At 40.2% G+C, this 13,111-nt stretch overlaps 1 long non-coding RNA gene across 2 annotated transcripts; it reads left to right on the forward strand.

Moving 5' to 3' along the window:
* The first annotated feature begins 3,928 nt into the window (after positions 1-3,928).
* On the forward strand, positions 3,929-7,402 carry LOC125269495. 2 transcript variants are annotated; one of them, XR_007185125.1, is made up of 4 exons: positions 3,929-5,697; positions 5,776-5,940; positions 6,078-6,393; positions 7,243-7,402. It is a non-coding gene; the product is annotated as an uncharacterized LOC125269495 (long non-coding RNA). The 2 variants fall into 2 exon arrangements; XR_007185124.1 differs by having other exon boundaries at positions 5,776-6,393.
* Positions 7,403-13,111: the final 5,709 nt, after the last annotated feature.

Here is a 13,111-nt window from a genome sequence, read left to right on the forward strand (position 1 = left end):
GATAAACATCAAATTTTCATTTTTGGGTGAACTATCCCTTTAAGTCACTGAAATAAGGCCAAAAAAAGTATATTAAATCTGTGTTCACAAGACTTCTGGGTATTGGAGGTTGTAGACTAGAGTTTTTGCTTCAGAATTATGTAAAAATTATGCTGCCTACTCCTTCATATAAAACAATATATTGATTTAGTTTTTGTAAGACACTTTTTGTCAAGAAACATAGTATGCGTGGAGGCGTGAATCTGCATGAATAATGGGCCATTTACACCTGAGAAGACAAAAGAATCACATAATAATGACATGAAATGACTTGCATATTAATGAGGCCTTTCAGTCAGGTAGGCTGTGAAAAAAACCCTCTGTAATAATGTCTCAGCTCATCATAAACAGCAATACTGTGAAATATTATTACAATTTAAAATAATGGTATTCTATTATATTCTTTAAAATATAATGTATTTCTGTGATGCAAAGTGTCTGAACAATTATGTTACCTCTATGGCATTTCATATAGGCTTTTAGCTTAAAAGCATGCACATTTGGAGAAATATTGATGGATTCTTATATATTTATGTCAATTTTCTATACTGAGAAGTAATATTTATTGTTATCACTATGAGTGCTGGATACTGTGTTTTCAATTCATACTTGCAGTCGGAGGGTGCTCTGTACACTTTTAGGCCACAAATTCATATAAAGAAGAAAAGGACATTTCAGGAATGGTGTTTTCAATTCATACTTGCAGCCGGAGGGCGCTCTCTGTACACCTTCAGGCCACAAATTCATATAAAGAAGAAAAGGAACTAGGAACTAACGGCATGTCTTCTAGAGATCGCTAACCATGGCTTTAACATCCAAATAAACACTTTTCAAGACAATAAATACACGGTTGAGACAATGCATACAAGTATTGCCTCTGAATTTGCGTCTGAATAGCGCTGGCTCCGTGGGCGTGGCCGTATTAGCAGGTAATGACCTGAATCTCGGACTTCTGACATGGCTCTCTTTTCATACAGATTACATAAACACAGAATGTTTGTTTTCGATTTGACTTGCACGATTTAAAACCTGACATTTCAACGTTTCTTTAGACATAAGTGTCATTTTTTTTTTGTCATTAGTATTCATAAGTTACAGTTCATTTTCTGAGAACTATCAGATTGGACTTCGTTCAGAGGGAGAGGAGAGATCATGCATCATGTTAGTTTTCTTTATTTTACAAAAAGCACAACATTGTGTTTTTACTCTGAGTGTACACAAATAAAAGAAGACATTCTATAGTTTCAATTGATATATTACTTATGTCTCTATGACAAGAAATGACGGAGTATTTTAAGTCTGTTTTGCTGCAATGTGAAAAAAATCCTGCAAAACGTGCCGGCGCGTTTTCGGACCTCAGGGAGTTAAACCAAGATAAACTCCGACAAGGCTTAGGGTGCGCTCACACTTGTCATGTTTGGTTCGATTAAATGAACCCTGGTGCAATTGCTCTGTTAGTGTGGTTCATTTGAACGTGTGAACGCTGCCATCCGAACCCTGGTGCACACCTAACAAGCGGGCCGAGACCTCTGAAAAGATGGGTCTCAGTCCACTTCCAAACTAACCTTGGTGTGGTTCGAATGATATATGAACGCAACACGGACCAAAGACATGTAAACGAACCAAAAACAGGAAGATGAGACCCTAAAAAGGAAATAATCTCATGCATATTGTTTTTTTTTTCATCATAGTCGCGACTTAGTCTAGTCTAAGCCCTGTCTGTGAAACTGGGCTAAAATACCCTAAGGAAGAATCTGTTTTTATTGCATTTTACTCCCTAAAATCACTAAGGCCCAGCTTCACAGACAGGGTTTAGCCTAAACCAGGATTAAACCTTAGTTCAATTAGGATATTTAAGTAGCTTTTATAAACATACACTAGAAAAATACATTACTGGTTTCCATCTTGTGACAAAACAATGGCACTGACATATTTTAAGATCTGTCAGTATGTTACCTCTTTAAGTAGACAAGAAGCACAAAACTGTGTATTCCTCTTCCATCTAGTGGTGCATTAATGTAAGGACATCACATATTCCTCTCTTAGTTAAATTAATTCTTTCTTTAGCCGATAATTGGCATTAAAAATAGAAATAAAGAAAATAAAAATGTATCAACAATTTCGCATGTATATGAATTATACACTAAGCAACACATTAAATGAATTTATTAAAAGAGCATTTCAAATAATAAGCAATATGAACAAAACTACAAACCCGATTCCCAAAAAGTTGGGACACTGTACAAATTGTGAATAAAAAAGGAATGCAATAATTTACAAATCTCATAAACTTATATTTTATTCACAATAGAATATAGATAACATATCAAATGTTGAAAGTGAGACATTTTGAAATGTCATGCCAAATATTGGCTCATTTTGGATTTCATGAGAGCTACACATTCCAAAAAAGTTGGGACAGGTAGCAATAAGGGGCCGGAAATGTATATATAAGGAACAGCTGGAGGACCAATTTGCAACTTAATAGGTCAATTGGCAACATGATTGGATATAAAAAGAGCCTCTCAGAGTGGCAGTGTCTCTCAGAAGTCAAGATGGGCAGAGGATCACCAATTCCCCCAATGCTGTGGCGAACAATAGTGGAGCAATATCAGAAAGGAGTTTCTCAGAGAAAAATTGCAAAGAGTTTGAAGTTATCATCATCTACAGTGCATAATATCATCCAAAGAGTCAGAGAATCTGGAACAATCTCTGTGCGTAAGGGTCAAGGCTGGAAAACCATACTGGATGCCGTGATCTTTGGGCCCTAAGACGGCACTGAATCACATACAGGAATGCTACTGTAATGGAAATCACAACATGGGCTCAGGAATACTTCCAGAAAACATTGTCGGTGAACACAATCCACCGTGCCATTCGCCGTTGCCTACAGGTCAAAAAAGAAGCCATATCTAAACATGATTCAGAAGCGCAGGCGTTTTCTCTGGGCCAAGGCTCATTTAATATGGACTGTGGCAAAGTGGAAAACTGTTCTGTGGTCAGACTAATCAAAATTTGAAGTTCTTTTTGGAAAACTGGGACACCATGTCATCTGGACTGAAGAAGAGAAGGACAACCCAAGTTGTTATCAGCGCTCAGTTCAGAAGTCTGCATCTCTGATGGTATGGGGTTGCATGAGTGCGTGTGGCATGGGCAGCTTACACATCTGGAAAGGCACCATCAATGCTGAAAGGTATATCCAAGTTCTAGAACAACATATGCTCCCATCCAGATGTCGTCTCTTTCAGGGAAGACCTTGCATTTTCCAACATGACAATGCCTGACCACATACTGCATCAATTACAACATCATGGCTGCGTAGAAGAAGGATCCGGGTACTGAAATGGTCAGCCTGCAGTCCAGATCTTTCACCCATTGAAAACATTTGGCGCATCATAAAGAGGAAGATGCGACAAAGAAGAACTAAGACAGTTGAGCAACTAGAAGCCTGTATTAGACAAGAATGGGACAACATTCCTATTCCTAAACTTGAGCAACTTGTCTCCTCAGTCCCCAGATGTTTGCAGACTGTTATAAAAAGATAAGGGGATGCCACACAGTGGTAAACATGGCCTTGTCCCAACTTTTTTGAGACGTGTTGATGCCATGAAATTTAAAATCAACTTATTTTCCCCTTAAAATTATATATTGTCTCAGTTTACATCTATGTTGTATTCTGAATAAAATATTGAAATTTGAAACTTCCACATCATTGCATTCTGTTTTTATTCACAATTTGTACAGTGTCCCAACTTTTTTGGAATTGGGTTTGTACTAATTTTCATGTGAATATGTGTAATGTATGTTGCAAAAGTCCATGTCAGTTTCTGTGACTAATGGACATAGTCCTTTGGCCAACCTGACTCGCGTCTTTGACGTCTCTCCCGTGGACAAGCATCAGAAGACACTGAATTTTCAGACAATGGAACATGAGAGGAAATCAAGTTTTCAGCATTGATGGTCAGTCCATTATCCAGCGCTTTTGTTGGCACGAGTGCAAGACACGATGCCTGCCACTTCTTTCCATCATCCAAGAGGTAGGTGTAAGGGCCAACTTTTTTCCTAACCTCAACTGGAGGAGTGAATTTTGGATGGGCTTTTGGGACATGTACTGCCTTTTAACGCGCACTTTATCCCCTTTTTGGAAAGAAAAAATGGCGCACTTGATGCTTGTGGTCAAAGCGAGATTTCATGACATGCTGACATGATGAAACGCTTCTGCAGTTGTTTAGGCTCATGACCAGATGGTGAGGGTTTCAGGACATTGAGGTGGGTACTTACCTTTTTTACTATAATATTTATAGTATTTACTATAATAGTCAGTGAGTGTCAGAGCATATCAACAGTCCCAGACAGCAGTCTCGAAAGGGCCCACAATGTCTATTGCCAGTTTTTCCCAAGGCGCAGAAGGTAAAGGAACAGGCTCGAGTGGAACAGCAGAGGCTTTCACAGTTTTATCCAGAGAAAAGCATAACTGACAGGCAGTAATTTTCTCTGCCACAAGTATGTCCATTTTGGGCCACCAATACATTTCACGCTGGCGTTGCTTTATCAGTCCCAGCTCTATCAGTCCATTTTGTGGTCAGAAGCGTCATTAAGGCTTGATGGTCAGTCTACAGAGTAAATCTGCGGCCCCACAAGTATGTCCTCCACCTTTCCATTGCCCAAACACATGCCAGAGCCTCCTTTTCAACAGTGGAGTATTTCTGTTCAGCTGGGGTGAGTTTTCTGGATGCGTACGTATGTACGTTCTTGACCATCAGTGCATATTTGTGCGAAGACAGCACCTAGTCCGTAAGCAGACGCGTCAGTAGAAATGACCACTGGCAGCCCCGGGTCAAATAGTACAAGAGCAGGACTGTGTACCAATATCTTTTTTACCTCAGCCAACTTTGTTGAGCTTCATCAGACCAGCGAAACCACTCTCATCTCTCAGGCATGCACGCAGAGGCATCACTACGGAAGCGAAATTGGGAATAAATTTGTTGTACCATGAGAGAAGGCCCAGCAGAGAACGCAACTGAACAGCATCCAATGGTGCAGGTGCATCGATTATTGCCGAGAGGTGTTCCTGATCCAGCTGAATACCCTGTGACGTCACCATGTGTCCTAAAAACTTCAAACTCTGCTTTCTGAATTGACATTTAGACTCATTCAGCACCAACCCAGCATCTTTGAGACGTTGCAGCACATTTTCTAATGCTTGATCATGCTCTTTTAGTGAGCGTCCCCACACGATGATGTCTTCCAGATAATTTGCAACATTCTGGAGTCCTTTTAGAATGACAACCATCATCTTTTGGAATGCAAATGGAGCAGATGCCAAGCCATAAGGTACCCTGCAGAACCTGAAAAGCCCCTCATATGTAATGAATGCAGTGAGGTCCTGGCTGTCTTCATGAAGAGGTACCTGATGGCACTTTCCAAGTCTATAGTTGAAAATACAATTGCACCTTGCAGTAATGTCATCATCTCCTCCATGTGTGGCAATGGGTAGCTGTCTACTATAAATGCCTTGTTGGGCCCTCGCAGATCCACACACATGCAGATCCCCCCAGTTTTATTTTGTACCACAACAATTGGGGAAACCCATGGAGATGAGTCAATTCAGTTCCAGTCGTTCCAGTTCTGCGGAAACAGCATCTCTCACAGAGAAAGGTAAGCGACGCAATTTGTTGTCTGACAGGAGGTACAGAGTCAGAAATGTTAACCTTGTGTGTAAAATTTTTTACACAGCCCAATGAAGCACGCTGTGATGGAGGAGTGGAGAGGGCACAGGCTGAAGTGGATTGTGGCGGCGGCAGCACAGTGTGTCCATCAAATCGAAGCTGGAGTCCCTTAATCAGGTCCATGCCTTGCAAAGCTGTGCCATTGTCGACTATGAAGAAGTGTGCAGGACAGGTAATGCCATATTTGGATACCGTTGCAGGTAAACATCCTAGTACTGAAATTGGTTCTTGTAAGTAAGTAATTAAACAGGCAGTAGGTGCTTGTAATGGTACAGTGTGAAAATGCTTCTCATATAATTGTTTTGGCAGGATGGACACTGATGAACCAGAGTCCACTGTGAGTTGAAGAGACAGGGGTGGCAGCAGGTGTGGCATTTATGGTCACATCACAGATCAAACGGTCAGTTGCTCCAGGTAGATAGAGAATACAGACCTCTGGCAATTCAACTGAATGCACTGAACGAGTAGGAGCAGAATGGCAGACTCGTGTAAAATGTCCATCTTATTGCAATTCTTACATTTAGCAGATGCAGCAGGGCAGTTCTGTGCATTTGCAAGATGTCCAGTGGAGCCACAGCGGAAGCATGTCCGAGCTGATGGAGCAGAAGCAGAGGGTTTTGATGAGGTACGTGCTTTGGTCTTAGGACGCTGTCGTCCAGAAGCAGGAGTGGCATGTACGGCTTGTAAAGGAGCAGGGTTGCTTATAGCCATTGATTTTGCCTGGGCATCAGCAGCCTCTAGCTGTGTGGCAATTGTAATTGCAGTCTCCAGTGTCAATTTAGATTCCGCTAATAATTTTTCACAAATGCATGGGTTAGCAATGTTTTCTACAAGCTGGTCATGCAGCATATCGTCAAGATGGTCAGCAAATTCATACGTAGTCGCCAAATCTCTCAATGCAGCAGTGTATTGCACTACCGTTTCATCTGTCCTCTGCACTCGTTTCCTGAAGGCATGTCTTTCCACGACCACATTTTTTTTGGAATGAAGTGCTCTTCCAAAGCTTTAATAGCATCTGCCAGATTGTCACCAGTATTGGGCAATGTATAAAACAGTCTCTGATCTTCAGTTTCGAGGCAGTGAAGGAGCAAAGCCCGTTTTCTGGCTTCTGGCCAGAAATTCCAAGTAGCATTGATGACGAGCATGTAGTTCTGAAACATCTTCAGCCATGTTACTAGTGGTATAGCAGGCTCACCGAGACAAGGCAAAAAAGGACTGGGAAATGGAGCACTTACTGATGCCATCTTCTGGAAATCTTGTAAAAAAATGGTTCATGGGTCTGTATGCTTATTCTCTGTGTGTGTGTGTGTGTGTCCGCTCTTGCATTGTCAGCGTTGCCTAGTTACAGTGCACCTGATGAGTCAATCTAGCAGTCACAGGTGTACCTCATCTGCACTTCCTTGATCTGGCTGGCATTTCTATGGAGTGTTGTCGGATCGTTGTTGTTCATGTCCTGTCCTTGTTCTCTGTGCAGTCCTCCTTGTTCCTGCGCCTGTACGCCTGGAAACTGTTCGCTTCTGGATCGCTTGGACGGGTTATTTTCCTGCCCGAACTACTGACTATGCACCGCTGGATTATATTGCACCTGCTACAGTTCTTCTGCTATTGTCTCATTGCAGTGGTTTAAATAAAGACTGTTCACTTGTAATTGGATCTTGTGTTTCTGTTTCATGACAATATAAGCATGTTACCCTGAGAAGGGGAATGAGACACTGTACCTTAGAGGAAACATTGGGGAGTGCTTCCGGTATGACTGGTTTCTGTCTAACCCTTCAAGACCGAAATATAGAAAAAAAAATGACAAAAACATTTTTTTTTTTCACTTTTCAGAGGTTGTTGTAGGAGGCCTTTGATGCACAGATGTGTTTTTATGTAAATATAAATTCTGTTTTATTTCAAGAACATTTGCAACACAGAGTTACAATCCAGGGAACAACATCAACAATGCATGCTCATCCACCTGTCTCGTGATTACTTTCTGATTCTTTTCAACATCGATTGTCCTTCATTTGTTTGATTTTTCAAGTCACGTTTGATCTCGTGATTCTCTGTGAGATCTCGTCTCACTGTGAAACCGTTCCTACAATCAATAGGTGTGTGGTCTCACAGTCCGGTCAAATCATCTAGTGCAGGGATTGGCAAGTAAGATTGGCATCGGGCCAAAAAAAAATTTCTCCACTAGATGCCAGCCCAGAACATAGTCAAGGGATAATTAAAAAAAAAAATGCAACTAGAATTGCCTGTGACAGACTGTTACAGTATCTTTCGTAACTAGTAGTGAGCTGTTACTCTGTGTTAAATCCTGTAGTAGGACAGTCATTAACAAAAAAGCCACATTTGTGTGGTGGTGTCCGGGTTTTACACTGGATAAATGAATAAAGCAGAGCAGTGACACGTAACCTGGCAAGTATCTTCATTCACCAACTTCTATCACAGACCGCCTTGCTAAAACACACATATGTGGGAGATGCAGAATGGATAAAAATAACTAAAAAAAAAAAGAGGACTTGAATAAGCCCATTAATGGTATGTTTGAGTCATGCTCTTAATGAACTATGTTTTATTTCCTCTATTCTTATTTTGTGTAAAATAAATGTGTAACATTTTAATTTGCTTGTTACACAATGGATCCTAACTTATTTTAATAATTATTTGACATAGCCTACTTTTACACTCAGAATTATTCCTTGGCATCCTCACGCACTAAACTGCATTTTTTTTAAATTGTTTGCATGCTGGAGGTACACACTTACGTCATGTAAGAAAATGGCACTATCAAAGAGTTGGTAACACTTTAGAATACTGATCCTTCATTAATGAATAACTACACAGGAACAAATGAGTAATGCATTATTAATACTCTAGTAACTACAATTAACTAACAAGTAACTGATGAATGAATTAGTAATAGTACAGTTAAAGGTGGTAGTTCACTATTAGCTAATCAGTAACTACTGTTTTTTTCATACCTCCCAGAGAACTACTAAGAACTACTATATACATGTTAGTAATTAATGTGAATAATGAATAATGTATAATTAATTCTAGAGTAAAGGCCTTGGTAACCCACTATTGACTGAAGAATTACCAAATAATTAAGAAGGAATTACTAATTATTTGGATCAGTATTCTAAAGTGAAAAGCATGATAACTCTCAAGTAACTACTGAAGTCATTGTAAACTTTTGAGGTTTTTGTAAAGTATTGGATAGTAATAACTCAAGAGTTACTATATAACTCTAAAGTAACTACTTCTTATTTGGATCAGTATTCTAAAGTGAAGATCATATCAACCCATTAGTAATTATTTAAGTGTTACTACATCCTTCTAAAGGAACTACTAATTATTTGGATCAGTATTCTAAAGTGAAGATCATGGTAACCCACTAGTAATTACTTAAGTGTTACCAAATATATCATAAGGAATTACTGTACAAAAACATACAAAACATCAAAAGTTTACAAAGACTTCAGTAGTTACTAGAGAGTTATCATGTTTTTCACTTTAGAATACTGATCCAAATAATTAGTAATTCCTTCAGTCATTACTAGTGGGTTACCATGGCCTTTACTTTATTATGAATTTTACATTATCCATCATTCATGGACAGGGACCGCCCTAGTGGTGGTGGGGAGGATGGGGGTGAACGCCAGCGATGGTATCTGCAAACACAATAGAAGTGGGAATAGAACTTATATACTCAGGTGACGTGTAATGATTGGTTAGAAAAATGAACAATGACGTGCATTAGAGTCTTCCGGGTAGAACTTCTGCTAAATGTTCCCATTTCTCTGGGAGGAATGAAAAACAGTAGTTACTGTTTAGTTAATAGTGAACTACCACCTACAACTGAACACTATTACTTACAAATTCATTAATCAGAGTTTATTGTTAGTTAATTGTAGTTACTAGAGTGTTAATAATGCATTATTCATTTGTTCCTGTGTAGGTATTCATTAATGAAGGATCAGTATTCTAAAGTGTTACCAAAGAGTCTAACACCGTGTCTACACCGGACGCGAGTGTCGTGATGCAGTGCATCAAAAGATAATAGAACCCATTATAATCAGTGATATTGTCTACACTGGGTGCGACGTGACACAACAGTTCCTGACCAACATGTTCTCCAACTAATACGACCATATAGGTCGTTTGTCACTTCCCTGAAATACGACCCATAGGAGCGTTTACTAAAGTGGCGCCCCTATCGACAACAGGACACTTTCATTTTAATGCATTGTTCCCTTTTATCTGCATCATGTTTCAGGTTTCGCGTAGCTCAATTGGTAGAGCATTGCAATAACAATATGCAATCATGTGATCATGCGATCGTGGGTTCGATCCCAGGGAACACATGTGCTCATAAAATGTGTATGCACTATAAGTCACTAAGGTTAGGTTTAGGGATGGGGGTGGGTGTAGTCGTTAATAAAAAAAAATAGTTTTGGTAAATGGAAATAGGAGAAATGGTGTAAAAAGTCCACATATTGCATTTAAATGAACATGCATTTTGATTGGTAATGACAGTAATATGTCATTTCATGACGACAGACGTAACACGACACTGTCATTATTTTTACGCCCACTAGAGGGCGCATGACTTCAAAACGTAAATATAGGTCGTAATAAGGTGCTTGAAAAACGACCTATAGGATCGGGTTTTTTGGAGGACAGTCTCTTCCTGACTAAAGGGATTCCCTGTTTTGTTTCTGACGTAGTCCAAGTGCTTTGCAATGGTTGGTTTGTCGCGTTCAGTGTAGACAGCTTTTAGCGGCGTGGTGTGGACACTGTGATAATATTAGACGGCACCATGAGACGAAGCTCTATTTCAGAACCAGCCACTATCAAAATAATCTGGCCGCGGGCACGGGACAGATATTATTGCTGGCGGACCAGTTTTGGCCTGCAGGCTGCCTGTTACCGACCACTGATCTAGTGTGTGCGTTCAGAGGATTACAATGCCAAAAATCAGTTGCTGTCATTATGTTTGTGGTCTCCCACAGTTTTAAAATTGGTTAAGATTGGAAAATCGTCTAGTGTGTCCAAGGCCGTACCCTTTTAATTCCTATGTTAACAGTAAGGGTGTCCTTAGTTTGTCACCCATGGCTTTTGTTAAATAAATAATGACACAATGTGATATGTCATGTGTTGTTGTTCATCTAAGGTCATATTTTCCAAATTTGTAGACCTGCCAAGGACCAGATGATTTTTTATTATGTCCTGATATGGAAAACCATGTAAAACAATAACGTGTCCTCACTATTTCACATGACTGTATATTTGTTTTTTGAAGAAACATGCAGTCACATTTTTCTCAAGAAACCGTGTGGTTAATCAGTGTTGTTTATGAAGTCATATTTTTTTTTAAAGTACAATATTTTCCCAGAAGGACAATTCAAAGCTTTCCCTTATTCACACCTTGCCTTTCATCTGTATTATTAATTAACTTTTATCACTTTCATAGTGTCACAGTCACACTTAGTTTAAACTTTGTTTTCAGTTTGCCCCACTTTCTACTGTAGAGTTAGTTGCCATGGTTTCTGATTAGAGGTCATTTTTTCTGATTAGTTGTCATTTATTTCAGGCGTGTGTGTTGAATTAGACTTGTTTGTATGTATATTTAAGTCTTCTGTGTCTTACTGTTGCCATTATCATGTTCGTGAGTGTTCTACAACACAACACTGTAACAGAAGACTGACCCAAAAGTGATTAACGTGGCACTTTATAGAGTGAGTTTTTGGTCTCTGCACAAAAGAAATGTTTTGATTTTGGAGAAGGTGATTTTTTGCCCCTTTTACCATCATCCGAATCTGTTGGTTATGTCCCAAATTCTCTGGTCCCGCCCAATCTCCTTCTCCCACCACCTTTCCAAATTTCTATTGAGACTGCCTTATTTTTGGTTGGTTTTGTTTTGCCCTTCAAGCTCCTCCCCAGTCCCCAATCATTTCTGCCACCCTCCTATCAGTCCCCCAGTTCCACCTCAGTCTCCTCTCAGTGGTGCAGTTACACTGATCGACTGCTGGGAGCCTTCATTCCACCTCAACCTGACGCCCAACTCCTATGCTTATGCTCCTTTCACTCACAATGTCAACAGTGAACATCCGGCATTCGGCCTTGCCGGGCTCCCTCGGTAAGTCGGCTCCACCTGGGTCGGACATCGCACCACCTTCACCTCGGACTTGCAGGCCGTTCGCTGCACTCTGGCCCTACACCCCTTCCACTGCGGCTAGCTCCGCCTTCCCTCAAGGGGGTCGCACACCAGACGAGAAGGTCAGCACCACACCGCGTCTCGGGCAACTCACAGGTAATCGCACACGTGACATGCAAGCTCAGTTTGAAATCGACTATTGATAGAAGAGCTGCACAATAGGTGAGCTTTAACTATTATTTGGTTTTTATTTTTATTGAATAATAGCTGACTTTTGAATGTTAATCAATAAAAAGTATTTATATTACTTTAAGTCTGTTATTGTTTTGTTGTACCGGTTATATAGGCAACTATGTTACATAGTAGCAATAGTATTTATTTAACTATCGTTAACTAGCTAACCCTAGTGAAAAAGTTTTTTGGGTTACAATTTACAATAAGGAAAATAGCAAGTAGGAGTGAAAGGAAGGGCTACATTTATTATACATTTTTTCAAATATGTTTAGACTTTATTCAAGCTGTCAAACTAAGAATGTAAAACTAATGTATCTTGCAGCACAGGGTGAAGTCAGTAAGTACATTAATGAAAATGTAAGAAAAATATAATATAAATTTAATATAAAACTATGTAAATGGCGCTCTATAGCGCGGCAGGATTTTTAACAACTTAGAGTCGTAGCTGGGAGCCGCGGACAGATGCCGAATAGTACTGCCGGTGTGTGTACACTCATAGCAAACAATGCATTTGAATTTTAAAGAAGTGGTGCGGCGCTGAGCTTCTCGGCCGGTGTGAACCCCCTTCAGGCTCCACCTCTGCCCTCATAATTTCAGATCAACCTCTCCTCTCCGGATCCCTGCATCCACCTCGGGGGTTCATCGTTGCAGCTCCGTCGCAGTCGCCAAGGTCATTGGAGTAGCTTCACTCCATTGGATCTCCAGCTATGCGGTGGGCTCCACCTCCAAGGTCGCCATCTCCTCCTGTCATTGCTATGGTGTCATATGCCTGTCTAAAAGATTCGGAGGAGCCAAAGTTTTCTGCCATTTTAAAAGTTTTAAAGGGGACTAAGGCAATCACAAATTAGTGTACAAATTATGGAGCTAATCTGAACTATTAGAGGGCTGAGAAGGAATTTAGTGGGGCTGAAGGGCCTAATGATGCCCCTGTATTATAGTAGTCTAGTCTTAAGGTCTGGAA

This window comes from Megalobrama amblycephala, linkage group LG6, assembly GCF_018812025.1.
Source record: "Megalobrama amblycephala isolate DHTTF-2021 linkage group LG6, ASM1881202v1, whole genome shotgun sequence".
Lineage (NCBI taxonomy): Eukaryota > Metazoa > Chordata > Actinopteri > Cypriniformes > Xenocyprididae > Megalobrama > Megalobrama amblycephala.